The sequence below is a fragment of the Macaca fascicularis genome, chromosome 4 (genome assembly GCF_037993035.2).
Source record: "Macaca fascicularis isolate 582-1 chromosome 4, T2T-MFA8v1.1".
NCBI lineage: Eukaryota > Metazoa > Chordata > Mammalia > Primates > Cercopithecidae > Macaca > Macaca fascicularis.
In genome coordinates this window covers 78975074-78990701 of record NC_088378.1, presented here as the reverse complement: position 1 = coordinate 78990701, position 15628 = coordinate 78975074, and the positions used below count along the sequence as shown (strand labels likewise).

The 15628-nt window shown below is 34.7% G+C and overlaps 1 long non-coding RNA gene across 8 annotated transcripts in view; it reads right to left on the bottom strand.

Annotated features, from left to right (window-relative positions):
• Window positions 1-634: 634 nt before the first annotated feature.
• Window positions 635-15628, bottom strand: part of LOC123572994 (uncharacterized) — a 345306-nt gene continuing 330312 nt past the window's right edge. For all 8 annotated transcript variants that reach the window (XR_012433608.1, XR_012433607.1, XR_012433604.1 and 5 more), the window contains one exon: window positions 635-13762. This is a non-coding gene — a long non-coding RNA (uncharacterized lncRNA). The remainder of the gene's footprint in view (window positions 13763-15628) is intronic.

Genomic DNA, 15628 nt, shown 5'->3' with positions numbered 1-15628 from the left:
AGCAGAAGCTGTTTTTACCCTTAGATCAACCCCAGGGAAAGGATAAAGGACTTTTTCTAGAAGCAGGAATCAGTCAAAAGGGACTTGGGAATGAAAGACCCTTTACCTCTTCCCACCCCCATGCTCTCCCATAGAACTCAGCAAAGTCTTGAAAGAGCTATTAGATCTTCACACTTCCTGAAATGAGACAACCTCCACACCTCCCGTGTTTGCCAGCAGCAGTCTACTTATGTGTCTGATTATTTTTTAACTTAATTTTTTAGTTATAACTGACACACAATAATTGCATGTATTTATGAGGTACAATGTGATATTTCAATACATGTATACATAGCATAATGATCAAATTAAGTTAATTACCATATTCATCACTTTTCAACATTTATTATTTCTTTGTGGTTCAACATTTAAGATCTTTTGGCCATTTTGAAATATGCATTACATTGTTATTTGCTATAGTCACCCTACTGTGTCATAGAACACCAAACCTTTTTCTTCCTGATTATAACTTTGTACTCACTAACTAACTTCGGCTCCTCTACCACCACCTTCCCCAGCCTCTGGTAACAACTCTGCTACTATTTCTATAAAATCAACTTTTTAAGATTCTACATATGAGTGAGAACAAGTGGTATTTTTCTTTTCATGCCTGGTTTATTCCACTTAATGCCCTCAGGTTTCATCCATGTTGCCACAAATGACAGGATTTCATTCTGCTTTATGGCTGAATTTTATTCCACTGTGTATATATACATACCACATTTTCTTTAGTCGTTCATCTGCTGATAAGCATTAGGTTGATTCCATATCTTGTCTTGTGAAGAGTGCTGCAATAAACATGCACATGTCTCTTTGACATACTGCTTTCATTTCTTTGGGGTATATATCCAGTAATGGGATTGATGGATCATATTGTAGTTCTATTTTTAATTTTTTGAGAAATCACCATACCTTTTTCCATAAAGGCTGTACTAATTTACATTCCCACCAACAGTATGTCAAAGTTCCCTTTTCTCTGCATACTCACCAGTATTCTTCTGTGTCTTTTCTATAGCAGCCATTCAAACGAGAGAAAGGTGATATCTCACTGTGGTTTCGATTTGCATTTCTCTGATGATTACTGATGTCAAGCATTTTTTTACATATCTATGGGCCATTTGTATGCCTTTTTAAAGAAAGGTCATTCAGGTCTTTTGCCCATTTTTAATTGGATTATCTGTTTTCTTGCTATCAAGTTGTTTGAGTTCCTTACATATTCTGGGTTTTAACCCTTTGTCAGATGCTTAATTTGCAAACATTTCCTATTGTTCTATAGGTTTTCTCTTCATTTTAATGTTTGTTTCCTTTACTGTGCAGAAGACTTTGGTTTGATATATTTGCATTTGTCCAGTTTTGCTTTGGTTGCCTGTGCTTTTGAGATACTATTTTTAAAATCCTGGCCTAGTCTTCTTTGTAACACTAGAGTCTTATCACCTATTTATTCAGAGTATATCACTCATTTGAGAAGTTAGGAGATTGTATCTGGTGTTTGTGTTTATAACAGTGCAAGTGAAGAAAAGATCCTGCTTATTCATCTATCCATGCACCTCCAAACACAGGAACTACAGGCCCCAGAGGAAACCTGGTGTTGCAGGCAGGACCTATGGAACAAGATGTTTCTGGAAAAGTCATCATAGCAATCTACTCATGCTGGTTCCTGACATTGTTTATAGTACATTGTATTTGGTAAGGATCTCATTTTTTCCTGAAGATAGCCCAATGAGAAGTCCAGTACTCTTCTCAGGGAATTTATGCATTTTGATGCCAAAGCTAAAGTGCTAGTTACCAACCACAGCTGTATCTTCTTCACCTTATCACCACACCCAAGACTGCCTACCTACAATCACACAAAATTATCAGACCTAAATATTGAAGTCTTTGCAATGTTTCTACTAGTTACATAGAAAAAACATGAAAAAGTTCCTTGAGAAAGAAGGAACCCTTTTCCTTAAGCATCAAGTGATTAGCTATTTGCCTAAAAACCTAAAAATAAGGACCATAATATTATTCAATATTGAAAATATTTATGATTACTAACAGATAATTAATATTTTAAGTATTAAATTTTACATTTACTCTAATTGTAAACAAAGGAGAGGGCTGTGTTAAATGCCCTAGGAAAACATTAGAAAAAAGAACAGAATGTATTAAAAACTATATAACAGTATTTCAATATTCTCTCTCTGTGATTGATTCTCTGTAATTTTCATTTCATAAATTTTTCTTCAGTATCTTCCAGTTTCCTAAGTTGTATGAATTAAGTCTGTGAACTAAATAGGAAAATGTGATTGTTCTGTATTAAGCTCTTTGTGGTAGATATTGATATTCTCCTATAATTAGAAGGCTTTTTCCCCCCACACAGCTGAAGTATTCTATAATTTTAAAAAACAAAATGTTATTTTTAAAATAGCCAAGAAGCTATTGAATATATAGAGGCATATACTATCTTTGGTAAACCAAAAAGTCATGAACTTGGAAGCAAGAGTATGTATTTTAAAAAATATCTTTTAAATAGGTCAACATTATTACTTTAGAAAGATGTCAAATATATTCATCTTACAAATGAGAACAACTTTCACCAAATAGACAAAATGCCTTTCCCCAAATCATGAAGAGAGTAGGGTGGCTGGAAATAGGGCTTAGGTCTCCTCTTCCTCAGTCCAGTATGACTGTAGGCTTATCACAGAAATACTAACTATTTAGTACAAAATGATTTGTAGTCTTGCATAAAGGTAGCTAACCTACTACAGGCCATTCTCCATTTGCTCATCTTAACAGGTGTCAGATTTAGAGGACAAAAACTAAACTTAGAGTTGAAATCCTGACTTATCCCACACAATTAAATTTCTTTCATCATCCATAGGAAAATGAGAAAAAAGAGAAAGAGAAAAAAAATATCATTCTGTTTTGGTCAAATGAGAAGGTGGGTTGAAGAGAAATAATTTCTATTTTTACAGCTGGCTCTGAATTTCCAAAAAGAAGGTATTTCTCTTGGCTTAGAAAATACCTTGATAGAAATGTGAGGAGGAAAAGCACCAAGGCCTTAGGACCATGTTCTATATGGAAACACCAAGTGAAAAAATAGTAATATTGCTCTACATAGCCATTTAACAGAAATTTGAAGAAAGAGCTTGTGTATAAGAAATGTCAGTTCAAAACAATCAGATCTATAAAAGTAGAAAAGGAGAGCTTTGTTTCTTGTAAAAAAGTATAACCTGTAAGTTGGAAAACAGAACTTCTGGCAGAAATCGAAAGCAGGTGCTTCGGAGACAAAAGGGAGAGAGATTGAGATGTATTCTTGAGATTGGCTATGCATACATATATAGTAGACTATAGAATAATCTTATGGATATTTATGAGGGAACCCTAATGCATGCATACTGAGTAAACATATATGTTACTTATGTCCCATGATCACTTGATCAATTTGGGGTGGAGATTTAATGTTAAAATAAGGTAAAACTTGCCTCTTTACATAAGAAGGCGAAACACAGGGCATGAAAGCATCTTGTGCACAGCCTCTGTGGACCAGTCAGAACCACTTTGAAGCTGATGGTCAGTTATCAGGATGGAATGCTTTTTAAGGCTGGTTGGTTGTCACGGGGAAAACACATTAAGTCATGGGAGGTTGGTCACTACAACAGGTAGTCTATTAAGGTCAAGGGAAAAATCTTCCAGACCTAGATTTTTAGGAACTGATTTATGTTTAATGTAGGAAAGTCTTGAGGGGGTTAATAAGGTAGGGGAGTGTTGAAGCCTGACCAACTTCTTGCCTTGCCGAAGCTCTAGAATCTAGTTTTTAACATTTTTCTGGAGTCTCTTTTGCCACAAAGAGTCAGATTAAATTCACTAGCAGATTTATTTTTATTTCATAGGAAGAAATGAGTCCAAATAACATAGTAAGATGTTGAACAATAAGAATAAAAGTGAAAAATGTTAATGATGGAGTGTCTAAAATCTTCTGGGAACAATAACATTTACTTTTAATTTCTCTTATGTGCTAACAATACCCTCATTATTGAGTCAGGGAAAAAATATTAAAATTAGAAAAAGTAACACCAAAATTTGTTACACACCTAAATGCCCGGGACACATGGTATCATTAGAAACGCAGTTATACGGTTTCTATTTCATGCCTGAAGCAGGGAAAGGAGAACAACCCCAGGAGGAGAGAATTGATAAGATAGAGAATTCAATGGAAGCAGAATCTTGGCACAAGAATTGGATAAATTACAGAATTCTAAAATGCAAGTCCACCTCCTACAAGCATTCCTGATAATTAAGGAAAATATTAGTCTCAACTTTTTTGTGATCAAAATTTAACTCAGTAGATATTTATTCTCAAAAGGTGTCACGACCGTAGTTGACATCTCAGTTATACTAGCACGAATCATGAGTGTAAAAATCCTAACACAAGGGAATGCTTGCCTTTCAATTTCATTTAACATCTGTATCATATTTGGCTCTTTTCAAAGTCAGAGATGACGCCCATCTCTAGGAAGGCTTACATTAGTTTATTTTGTGATATGCAGTAAAGCAAAACCATTAAGGAAAATTATTTCAATCACACCAAATACCAAATGGAAATACACTTTAGGATATTTAAAGAGTCAAATGTAAAATATTAAGATAGAGAAAACTAACAAGATAATGGCACTGCTGTGCAGAAGAAATTTTAAAAATTATGTCCTTTGTGCAAAAACAAGTTGACCACAATAAGAAAACATATATAACATTGGTTATTATAAATTGAAAAAAGATAACTTGTCTCTACTAAAAATACAAAAAAAAAAAAAAAAAATTAGCCAGCCTGGTGGTGGGCGCCTGTAGTCCCAGCTACTGAGGAGGCTGAGGCAAGAGAATGGCGTGAATCCAGGAGGCCGAGCTTGCCATGAGCTGAGATCGCGCCACTGCACTCCAGCCTGGGCAACAGAGCGAGACTCCATCTCAAATAAATAAATAAATAAATAAATAAATAAATAAATGAAATTTGACAACTATAGCAGGTAAAGGCTAACCCCAACATTGTATAGATTATATCAATTATGCAGCAAGCATCAGGATTCACACAATAAGGTGGACAAAGGATTTACAGAGATTATTCAAAAGAAGAGGCAATCCAAATATTGAGTAACCATCTGAGAAATATACAACTACATTATTGATCAAAATAACGAAAGTTAAAAAATCACACATTTATTATATGATAAGCTTGTAACAGCAGTTAACTTCTTTGGTGATATTTTATACTGACCAGCATGTCATTTAATAACCAGAATGTGATTAAACTTGGCTATACTTGTGATGTATAGTGTGAAAATGTGTACATTAGCATTTTTGTGAAAAGCAAAATGAAAATGTTTAACCAAGAATTTCAACCAAGTGTATACCTTTGACCTAGTAATCCTAAGGAAATCGTAATTAAAAATAAAACTAAAATCTACCCTAAACATCAAAAAATAAGATAAGTAAATTATGAGGTGAATCAGTTCACTGCTACAAATAATTTTAAATACAAAAAATAATGACAATTTAGTATATCTTTTTAATCTAAGCTCAGAATATATACATGTATATGCTCAGAATACATACCTATGTTCGTGTGTGTGTGGTAAAAGTTAAAAGAAGTTTTTGAATCAGAGTGAGGAATAGAGAGTGAATTTATCTTGGAATTTCTTTATTGTTCTTATTCATGTGAGAAATACAGGGTTTTTTGGGGGAAGGGGATCATATTGACTATGGCACACACATAACTTTTGCTTCCTTAAGTTATGTCTTTTTCTTTTTTTTTTTTTTTTTTTGAGACAGAGTTTCACTCTTGTTGCCCAGGTTGGAGTACAATGGCGCCATCTCGGCTCATTGCAACCTCCACCTCCCAGGTTCAAGCGATTCTCCTGCCTCAGCCTGCCAAGTAGCTGGGATTACAGGTAGGCACCACCACACCTCACTAATTCTGTATTTTTAGTAGAGATGGCATTTCATTATGTTGGTCAGACTGGTCTCGAACTCCTGACCTCAGGTGATCCACCCACCTCAGCCTCCCACAGTGCTGGGATTACAGGCATTAGCCACCTAGCCTGGCCCAGTTATATCATTTTTATCTGTTGACATAAACCATTTCTTAATTAAATTAAAAGAAATATTAAAGCTATATTATCTGCTCCAAATTTTCATTGTCTTTATAAAGTATTTAAAAAACAACTTTAATTAATAACAATTTATTAGAAGTATGTTATCTCCCAGCATTAGTGAGATATACTGTCCTGAATAGGCTTCAACAAGGCTGAAAAAAAGTGACATGATAATTGTAATATGAATTTAGACATGTCCTGATGTTACCAGTGACTGCTAACATATTTTCTAATGTTTTATGTACTTCTTTATTGAGGTTCTATTACCTGCATGTAATAATATATGAGTTTTAGGTGTTCCACATTCTTTTTCCACATTACTATCATTTGAATGTTTTTATTTTAGGCACTCTAGTGGGTTCGTAGAGGTATCACACTGTTGTACCAGGCACTATTTTAGGTGCTCTATGTGCAGTATCTATTTAATCCTCAATAAACCTATGTGGATACAGGCATTTTCCAGAATTAGAATATGAGTTGTCAAACTGTGGAGCCTGAGCTCTTAACCTTTTTAATAGTATTACCTCTACAAGTACCACATCAATTCTTTTCTTCATTTTCTGGCACATCATTATACAGGTATGCTTGTTGTAGTGAAGGAAATTAAAATCAATCATTCTTTTTCCATTAGCTCAGAATATTAATCAAATTGATGTTGCATTTTCTCCCTTTAACCTATGACATTCATAAAACTGTCTTTGAAGCACTAAGAAATTGCAACCATGCCAATTAGACCATTGTAGACCTAATGTTTCTATAATGAAACTTCACTTTTCAAACAAAATAGTGCCTGTCTCTAGATTTTCAACACTGCAAAATGTCAGCATTTCTTCATTATACTTAGAGAACAAATACTACCCTTCATTAAAATCATGTTGATTTTATTGATTTCTCTGTTTGCCGTGCTATTCTTAGTGTTGTTTAGCACTTTGTGAAAACAATATGTGGAATGAGCTACATGAACCGTATTATTCATCGTCTCCTTTCAAGCAGCTCTTGAAGATATCCATTCAAGCCCAAGTACAAGGTTATAGTTTTTATTGCTCAAGTCAGGAAAAGAGTCAGTACTGTGCAATAAAGATAAACTTTCCACAAGTGTTTATGGTTTACAATAGAGAATTCTATTAATATATGTACATTCTGAATAATGCGCAGTTAAAACACTGCACTGTTACTGACCCAGGAATTTTAAGCCTAAAATGAAATATGTTTTCCCTAAATTAATTTCTTTCTTGAAGTTTCCTACTTCCATACCTCTTCTTCTCCTTACTTTGCCAAAATATGTTTAGGGAACTCTGCGTTCTTGAATACCATCTCCTTCTAACACCTCTCCCTAACCCTGCCAACCGAAATTCGGGATAAAAATTACAAAATAAATAGTTACATTTGGTTCTGTCTTCAGATTATAAATTGTATGTGAAATTATTTTTTCACCCCCAGGAACTTGAATTATAACGTGTTGGTGAGACTCCAACTACTATCAGGCAAGTGGACTCATTTACATGACAGAAAGAAGCAGCAAGTCACTAACAATTAGTAGAAGATATCCAAAGTTTAAAAGAAAAATGGGTGTGATATAATCAACTCATCATATATGTGGGGAATTTCAAGTTTTTTGTTTTATTTAATATATAAAGAAGAATGTTCAAGACAATTCGAATTGATATAATTTCCTAACTTGTTCACATATACATATTTGAAGAATTGGGAAAATTTTAACACTAATCTTTTCTATTATATTATTCAATTTTGTTAAAAATTAAACCATCAAAACTAAACTTGTATACAATGTTTGTGTGCAATTCTTTCATAAATAACTCTTCAATCAATCTGATTGTTATCAAGTAGAAATAATTCTAATGTGAATATGTAAAAAAGATCATAAAGAATCATAGATCTCTCATTATGTCTTAAATTTACCACATGCTAATCAAATTATGCATTTAATTACCAACATTTTAATTTATTGATTTGCATAGGTATGATGTTCTCTTTTATGTGCAAGAAATTATATTATGCTTTCTAAAACTTTCAAGAAAGTTTGTAAGTTTTAATTATCTTCTCTCTACTATCAGATTCACAAAATATCATTACTTTCTTGGTAATAATGATGTAATATTAAATATGCTATGAGCAACGAAGTTTAGATCATTCTTAATAAAACAGAAATGTTTAGACAATTAAAATCTATAGAGTGAAATCTTTCCTCATATAAATCATATGGATAAAACAGACTTTTCAACACACTACTTTAGAATAGCCAACTTGACCTTGATCCAGCTCCCCATCACTTAGACTATTTTCCAGTGTGTCACTAAGCTGTCATTGATCTAAGTCCTTAATATAATTAAAGAGGAATTCAAGGTCCATGTTATTTTCTTTAAACTTTGAACTCTAAAACAATCAGAAAATGTAGAACTTTTACAGAAGTTTTCATTTAACAGTAGACTTTTTTTAGGAGAAAAGGAACTTTTTTAGACCAAATTAAGTGAATGTTTTCAAGTGAGATGTAAAATAAAAAAAAAATGATTTCCCACTAGAGCCTAAATCATAAATCATTTTCAAAGAAATCAATGTACATTCCCTTCTGTGTGTGGGATTTCATTCCCTTACATAATATATCTTCCTAAAACAAATGAAACTATCGTATACCCTTGCTAATAGAAAACTAATGATAGGCAATACCTCAGATACCTCACTTATAATACTTTTATACTTATTCCTTTATATCTCCATAAAGCTTCATTTTTATGTTTCACTAGGTAATTTCTAAGGAAGGAAAATCTGTTCTAAATCATTAGCTTTGTGTATTCGAAAACATATATTCATGATATATCATAGCAGGTTTTAAAAGTCAATTAGAATCAATCAATAAGAGTATTGTGTAAGATTTTTGAATGCCTGAACTAGTCTTTAATAATAATTTTTAAAAGCATTCACATAGATCTAATTGACAGTTATAACTTCTTTCAGAATTGGATTTGTTCTGGAAAGGAAAATAACAACAGGATAGAATTAGATGACTATTGTATTTTCATTTCTAGCTTTCAAATAGCTGTGTTATTTATATTTAGAGGTAAGACTAGTGCTATATTTTGTGGGGGATGTAGACACTGACATCAAAAGACCTAGAGTCTAAGAGAGAGTTACTGTGACGCAAGATAACAGTTACAAGCACCCATAAATTGGGAGGACATGAAGAGTTATGGAAGTGCAGAAGAAAAGAGGTTCCTTCCTGCTTCGGAGGAGCAGGATCAGGGAAGAATGACCAAAGGAAGTGGCTTTTGAACTGGACCTTGAAGGATGAGTAAGAGAACTGGGTGTCAAAGAGGATAACGCTTCCCAGCACACTTATTAAGAACCAGTAACATCTTATAAACCAGGGTACTGAGAAATACCATCTTGGGAAATGTCACTGTACAAAACTAGTAGCTGTGGCCACTGTAAAGCAAGAAGGGCATTATCTGAACAGTGTTCAGCGAGAGAGAAAAAGATGTGAAGGGGAGGGGAGGAGACTTGCTGCAGAGACAGACTCAGACAGACTTGGTAACTGCTTATAAACAAGGGCAAGTAGATACAAATTTCATAAAGCTCTGAGCGGTATTCATGCTCTGCTATGACTTCCAACTGTCATTACAAGAAAGAAAGGTGCCTGCAACTATAAATAGTATCCCCACTTTCACAACTATTATAATAAAGCACATTTCCCATCTGTGAAGATAACAAAGACAGGAACCACCGTTTATTTAATTGGACAATATTAAACACCACCTCACTGTTTTTCATTTCTCAGTCTTCTTTGCTGGTTTATCTTGTACTCCATCACTTCTTAACATTGGAAGGTCCCAGAGTTCAGTCTGTGGTGGGCTGCTTCTCTCTCTATGCTCACTCTTGGGGATCTCTTCCATGCTCAGGGCATTAAATGCCATCCTTATACAGATGAATCCCAGGTTACTATCCCTAGCCAAGAAATCTCACCTACACTCAGAATTGCCTATTTGACATGCCTACTTCAGTGCTTAGGACACTTCTCAGATTCAGCATATTTTAAACTAGTCTCCTGATTATGCCCCTTCAACATTCCTGACTTACACTGCCACCAGCTATCTTCCCCTTCCAGATGTTCATGCAAAAAATCTTACAGGTATTTCTGACCCCATTCTTTTTCTCTCACCCTACATCCAATGCACCAACATCCTGTTAGGTCTATCCTTAAAACTGAGCCAGAATCTGACCTATATTCATTACATTACTCTCATGTCTGGCCCAAATTACTTCTCTGGCTCCTATCTCATCTCTCTATTGCCTTGCAGTATACTCTCAAATAGAGTGGCCCGAGGGATCCTTTTAGAACATATCTCAAGTACTATGACTGCTATGCTCAAAACCCAATGTGGCTCTCCATTTCCAATGAGGACCCATGTCTCCATATGTTCTGACCTCATCTCCTACTACATTTCCTTCTGTGCACTCCACACTAGACACAACAGCCTCCCTGTTCTTTTTCAACTGTGTCAGGTAAATTCCAGAACAAGCTGTTTCCTCTGCCTACCCTGGACTCCCCCAAGGTAACTGTAGAACAGATTGTCACCTTGGTCAAGTCTGCTCAAATGTCACACTTGCAACGAGGTCTACTGTGACCACCTTATTTGAAATTATAATCATCTTTCCTACCCCATCTAGTGTTCCTAACCTCCATTATTTTGCTCCTTTTTTTCTATTCACTTCCATAAAATTTATCAACTTTCTATTATACAACGTGATTTAATTATTTACTGGAGTTTTTAAATGTGTGTCTTTCTCTTTACTGGTAGATAAACTCCATATGTGCAAGGATCCTTCCTTTATACACTCATGTACCCCAATACCTACAACATTAACTGCCAACAAAAATGATATTAATTTGATGCATTGATTAATACAGTAATATTTAGCTGTTTGCAATCTAGGGAAAACTATATTTGTTTATAGTATTTTGTGCCATATTTTTCCATTTGAGTTTTAGAGCTGTGTTCACTTTATGAAATAATATGGGAGTATGGCCCACCTATACTGCAAGGATACTATGAAATTTTGGATATGGTATACAAATTATCTATGCCAGAAAAGTTCAAGGGAATTTACCAATAAGGCATTCAATTCACAGAGTACTCAGCAGAGTTTTATTTTTTATGAATTTCTCAAGTTTTTCTTCTGTTATTTTCTACTTTCTGCGGAAGAAAAATTTGGAAATTAAAACATATATACATGTATGCATTTCATACATATATCAACTCTTAGGAGTATATATGTATACAGACATTTTCTAAATATACTAGCACTTAACATGAGAGCCTATAATGTCTAACTTGGTGTTAAGAACAGGACTCTAGAGTCAGAGTGCTTGTGTTTGAATACTGGGGTTTGAATTCCAGTTACTAAACCTGGACGCTTTGGCAAGTTATTTTATATGTTATGATCAGGTTCCCCAACATAAAAAGGCACAAGTAATAGTATGTATCTTTTTGGGTTGGAATGAATGATTCAACACATGTAAAGCATATCTGGAATTGAAACAAAGGATTGAGTATTTCAACTTCTTATGGTTAAAATGAAAATAAAAATCACTGCACAAGCAATAGTACTTTCTATGATAGCCGATATTCATGTTGTTAAAACTTCTAGTTTATGCTTATGCAGCAGATGCTGTGGAACCCTTGAACTTTTTGATTCTCTCTCTGTATGAATTTAATAATCTGTGAACAAACACTTGACAAGGTCCTACATAAGGGGATTCTGTAATTTTTTTGTGGTGTGAGGAATTCACTGTGGATGTGAATAATTTCACCCACTAATGTATATGTTTAATTATAAAGTATTTATGTTGTGTTAAGCATTCTATTTAATAATACGACAGGCACCTCTCAGATCTGCTGCATCTGTATTTCTTGGAGGACAACAGGACACCTAAGTTTTAGTCTCTCCCCCAGGGAAGTTTTGTTCAACAACTCTGTACTTTGTGCCACTCGGTGTAGGTCTCGTTTGTATATGTTCTCAGAGCTCTGTACATTCATTCTGTATCACTTTTTCTTGGCACCAGAATTGCACTTTTGCAGTTATTAGTATAATTACTAGTTCAAAGTCACAATACAGGCTCCATGCAGGCATGGATTGTGTCTGTCTTATTTATTTGTTGTACTTCCACTAGCAGTTTCAACACCTGAGACGTAGTAGTAGACACTCACTAAATATTTATTTAATAAATGAGTGAATAGAAGGTACTATGCAAAGCACACCAAACAATACAATATAGTGCTTAAGAGCATCAGTTTTAGAGGAAGAAAATTTTGATTTTGAGTCTTTCTCTGCCATTTTCTATAGAAATCCTTCCTCGAGAAAGTTAGGTAATGTTTCCGATACTCAGCTTCCTCATCTGGAAAACAGATTTTAAAAATTTCCTATCATCACAAAATGAGCGTGAAGCAGGATCATGTATCTAAAGAGTTCTGCACATTCAACAGTACCCAGGATATAATAAATTGTGGATATTATTATTAGATTTATTATCAAACAGGTTATTATATCTTTATTCCTAATTGTACTTTTCATTAACATGAAATGACCTTCCTTATCCAACCTTATTTGGTTTGCATTTAAAATAGCTTTCCCTGAAAAATATTCTAAAATTCCATATCTATTTTATTAAATTGATATATTTGCTACAAATTAAGCCAACTTGGCTTAATTAATATATTTGCGATGAATTAAGCCAATAATTGTTAGATTCTTCAGATGCAGATAGCAGCAGCCTAATGTAGTTAAAGGCAGAAAAGAACTACAGGTTGTACCTCACTACCCAGTAACAGGCTGAATGTTCCAGTGAAGGTAGGGGTTGGTCTCAACCCTGCCACTTCTGACTGGATTGCAGCAAATGGTACAACAATAGTCATATGGTTTGTTCACCTGAAGAATGATGAAGTCTCAGCCCCATCTTTTTAAATTCTCTAGGGTACCTTGCAAGAAGATCCATTTGAGACAGATGTAACAGTTTTCTAGTGGTTGAATCCAGCCAGGTTTTAATCAGAATCAGGCAACAGAATTCTCTGTTTTGTGGTTCATTTCAGGGCTGGAATGAATCTAGTCCTCTGAATGTCCAAGGGGAATGAGCTTCTGGATTGTAAACTTTGTTTATGCAACCACACTGGTGCTTGATTAATACCTCTACCCAATTAAACAATTTTAAACATCATTAATTTCATCAATAAAAATAATTTATCACATCCTTTATACCAGTTCTACACAGAGATGACGAAAGCTGACTTGTTTGTAGCTGCTGCATTTAGGGTCTTTAAAGAGTGGCTCACGCCTCCTATCCCAGCATTTTGAAAGGCACGGTGGGTGGATCCTTTGAGTCCGGGAGTTCATGACCAGCTTGGGCAACATGGTGAAATATTGTCTTTATGAAAATACAAAACTTAGCCAAGCATGGGGGTGCATGTCTGTGGTTCCAGCTATTTGAGAGGCAGAGCTGGGAGGATGACTTGAGCCTGGGACGTGGAGGTTACAGTGAGACAAGTACCACTGCACTCCAGCTTGGGCAACACAGAAAGACCCTGTCAAAAAAAAAAAAAAAAGACTTCAAATAAATTCTGATAAATCTCTCTCCCACCACCCCATTTTAACCACACTGGGAGTTTATATAAATCAAAAAATTAACATGCACATGGCAGCTTCTATGCTGAAATATTTTATGGTAAATTAAAGCAATGTAAAAATGTTTGCTAGATCATTTTATAGTTAACACTTTGCATCCTGGAGATATTTACTTACTCTCTATGTGCTTCAGTTTCTCTCTCTAAAATGGGGATAATAATACTAATTACCTTACATGTTTGGTGTGAATTTCAAATGAATTAATACCTATTAAACACTTAGAACAATGCCTGGCCTATACTAAGGATTCAGTAAATTTTAGCAGCAGCAGCTGCTGCTACTACTACTGCTACTAATACTGCTACTACCATTTTGTAATAACTAATACTTATTGAAAATATCAGCAGATTAATAAAAATTCTCTGGGCTCCAGGTTGTAGTTCTCCTGGATGTTCTGGATGTTATTTTCTCTGAGTCTCAGGACTCTGCTCCCTTTTCCTGCATCACTTAATTCTTTCTTAGTTTCTATGTTTATTTTCCCCATTTGCCTAGTTATGAATAAAAGAAATCTCCAGGTTATGTGCATTATACACAGTTTCTACACAAATCCCTCTTGGATTGATCAGGTAAGTCTCGAGGAAACCAGTGACTTCCTAGGAAATCAAATTTCTTCTCTTAGGTTGGAAGTAAGACTGTGGGTTAATATATACTGGTATTCGCCTAATTTTCAGTTCCTCAGAAGCAATGAACAAATGCTAACTTCCCTCATAGGTGTGAGACCAGATTTTAAACCTCTAGAACAGAAGATCTCAACTCATCATCCCTAGCTTAGATTTAGATGTCAGAAGTCATTGCTTGTCCTCTATGGTGTTTTTTTTGTTGTTGCTGCTGTTGATTGCTTTATTTTACTTAATTCGAGGCAACATTTAAAAGTTGGGAGATTTTCCATTAAAACTCACATGTCAAGTATCTCTTGAACTATCAGAAGATCAGGCAACAAATGCTTGTGTACAGCCAAGTGGCAGCTGCTTTTCTTCTAGATGGCATGGGCACTTCAATTTACCTCAGGGACTCTCCACCATAAGGTAAATTGACTCTTGATAATTTTTATGTGTGACTGTGCTCTTCTATTTCTTTTGTTGCGGATATATTCCTTGTACTCAACTAACCTACATCTGTTCCCAAGTCCTTACTTAATACTAAAATGAGAAAAATGTCAGGCTTCTGTCTATTGGCAACCCTTCTACTTGTGTTTTGAATCCCATTCTATTTTTGCATACTCAAAGATTTTGCATTTTTCTGCACTATCAGTTTTTTCTCTTAACTGATTTTTGCTCATCAGCATGCAAAAATGCAGTAATATCTTCCAACTTTGAAATACTCTGTTGTTTTTAACATCCCAAATCAAACTACTACCTCATTTCTCTTTTATAGCAAAATCCCGAATAGTCAATGCATGAATAACTCTCCTCCTTCACTTCTTTTCCTTTTTCTAATCATTGCAATCAGGCTCTTATTCCCTCTCCTCTACTGAAACTACTCTTGTCAAACTTACCAATAACTTCTATCTTGCTAAATCCTAAAATTAACTCTTCGCGGTTACCTTAACTAGACATTACAACAGCATTTGAAAAGTTCTTCAATAACCCTTGCTTGAAATGGTTTCTTCTGTTAGTTTCTATGATATTATGTTTCCATGTTTTTCCTCCTAGCTGATTGACTGACTCTTTTTAGGCTTACTTGAAGGGCTATCCTCATCTTATGTGCATCCCACTCCTTAATATCCCATTCATGTTTTATGCATGATATCTTACTTGTCACATCTC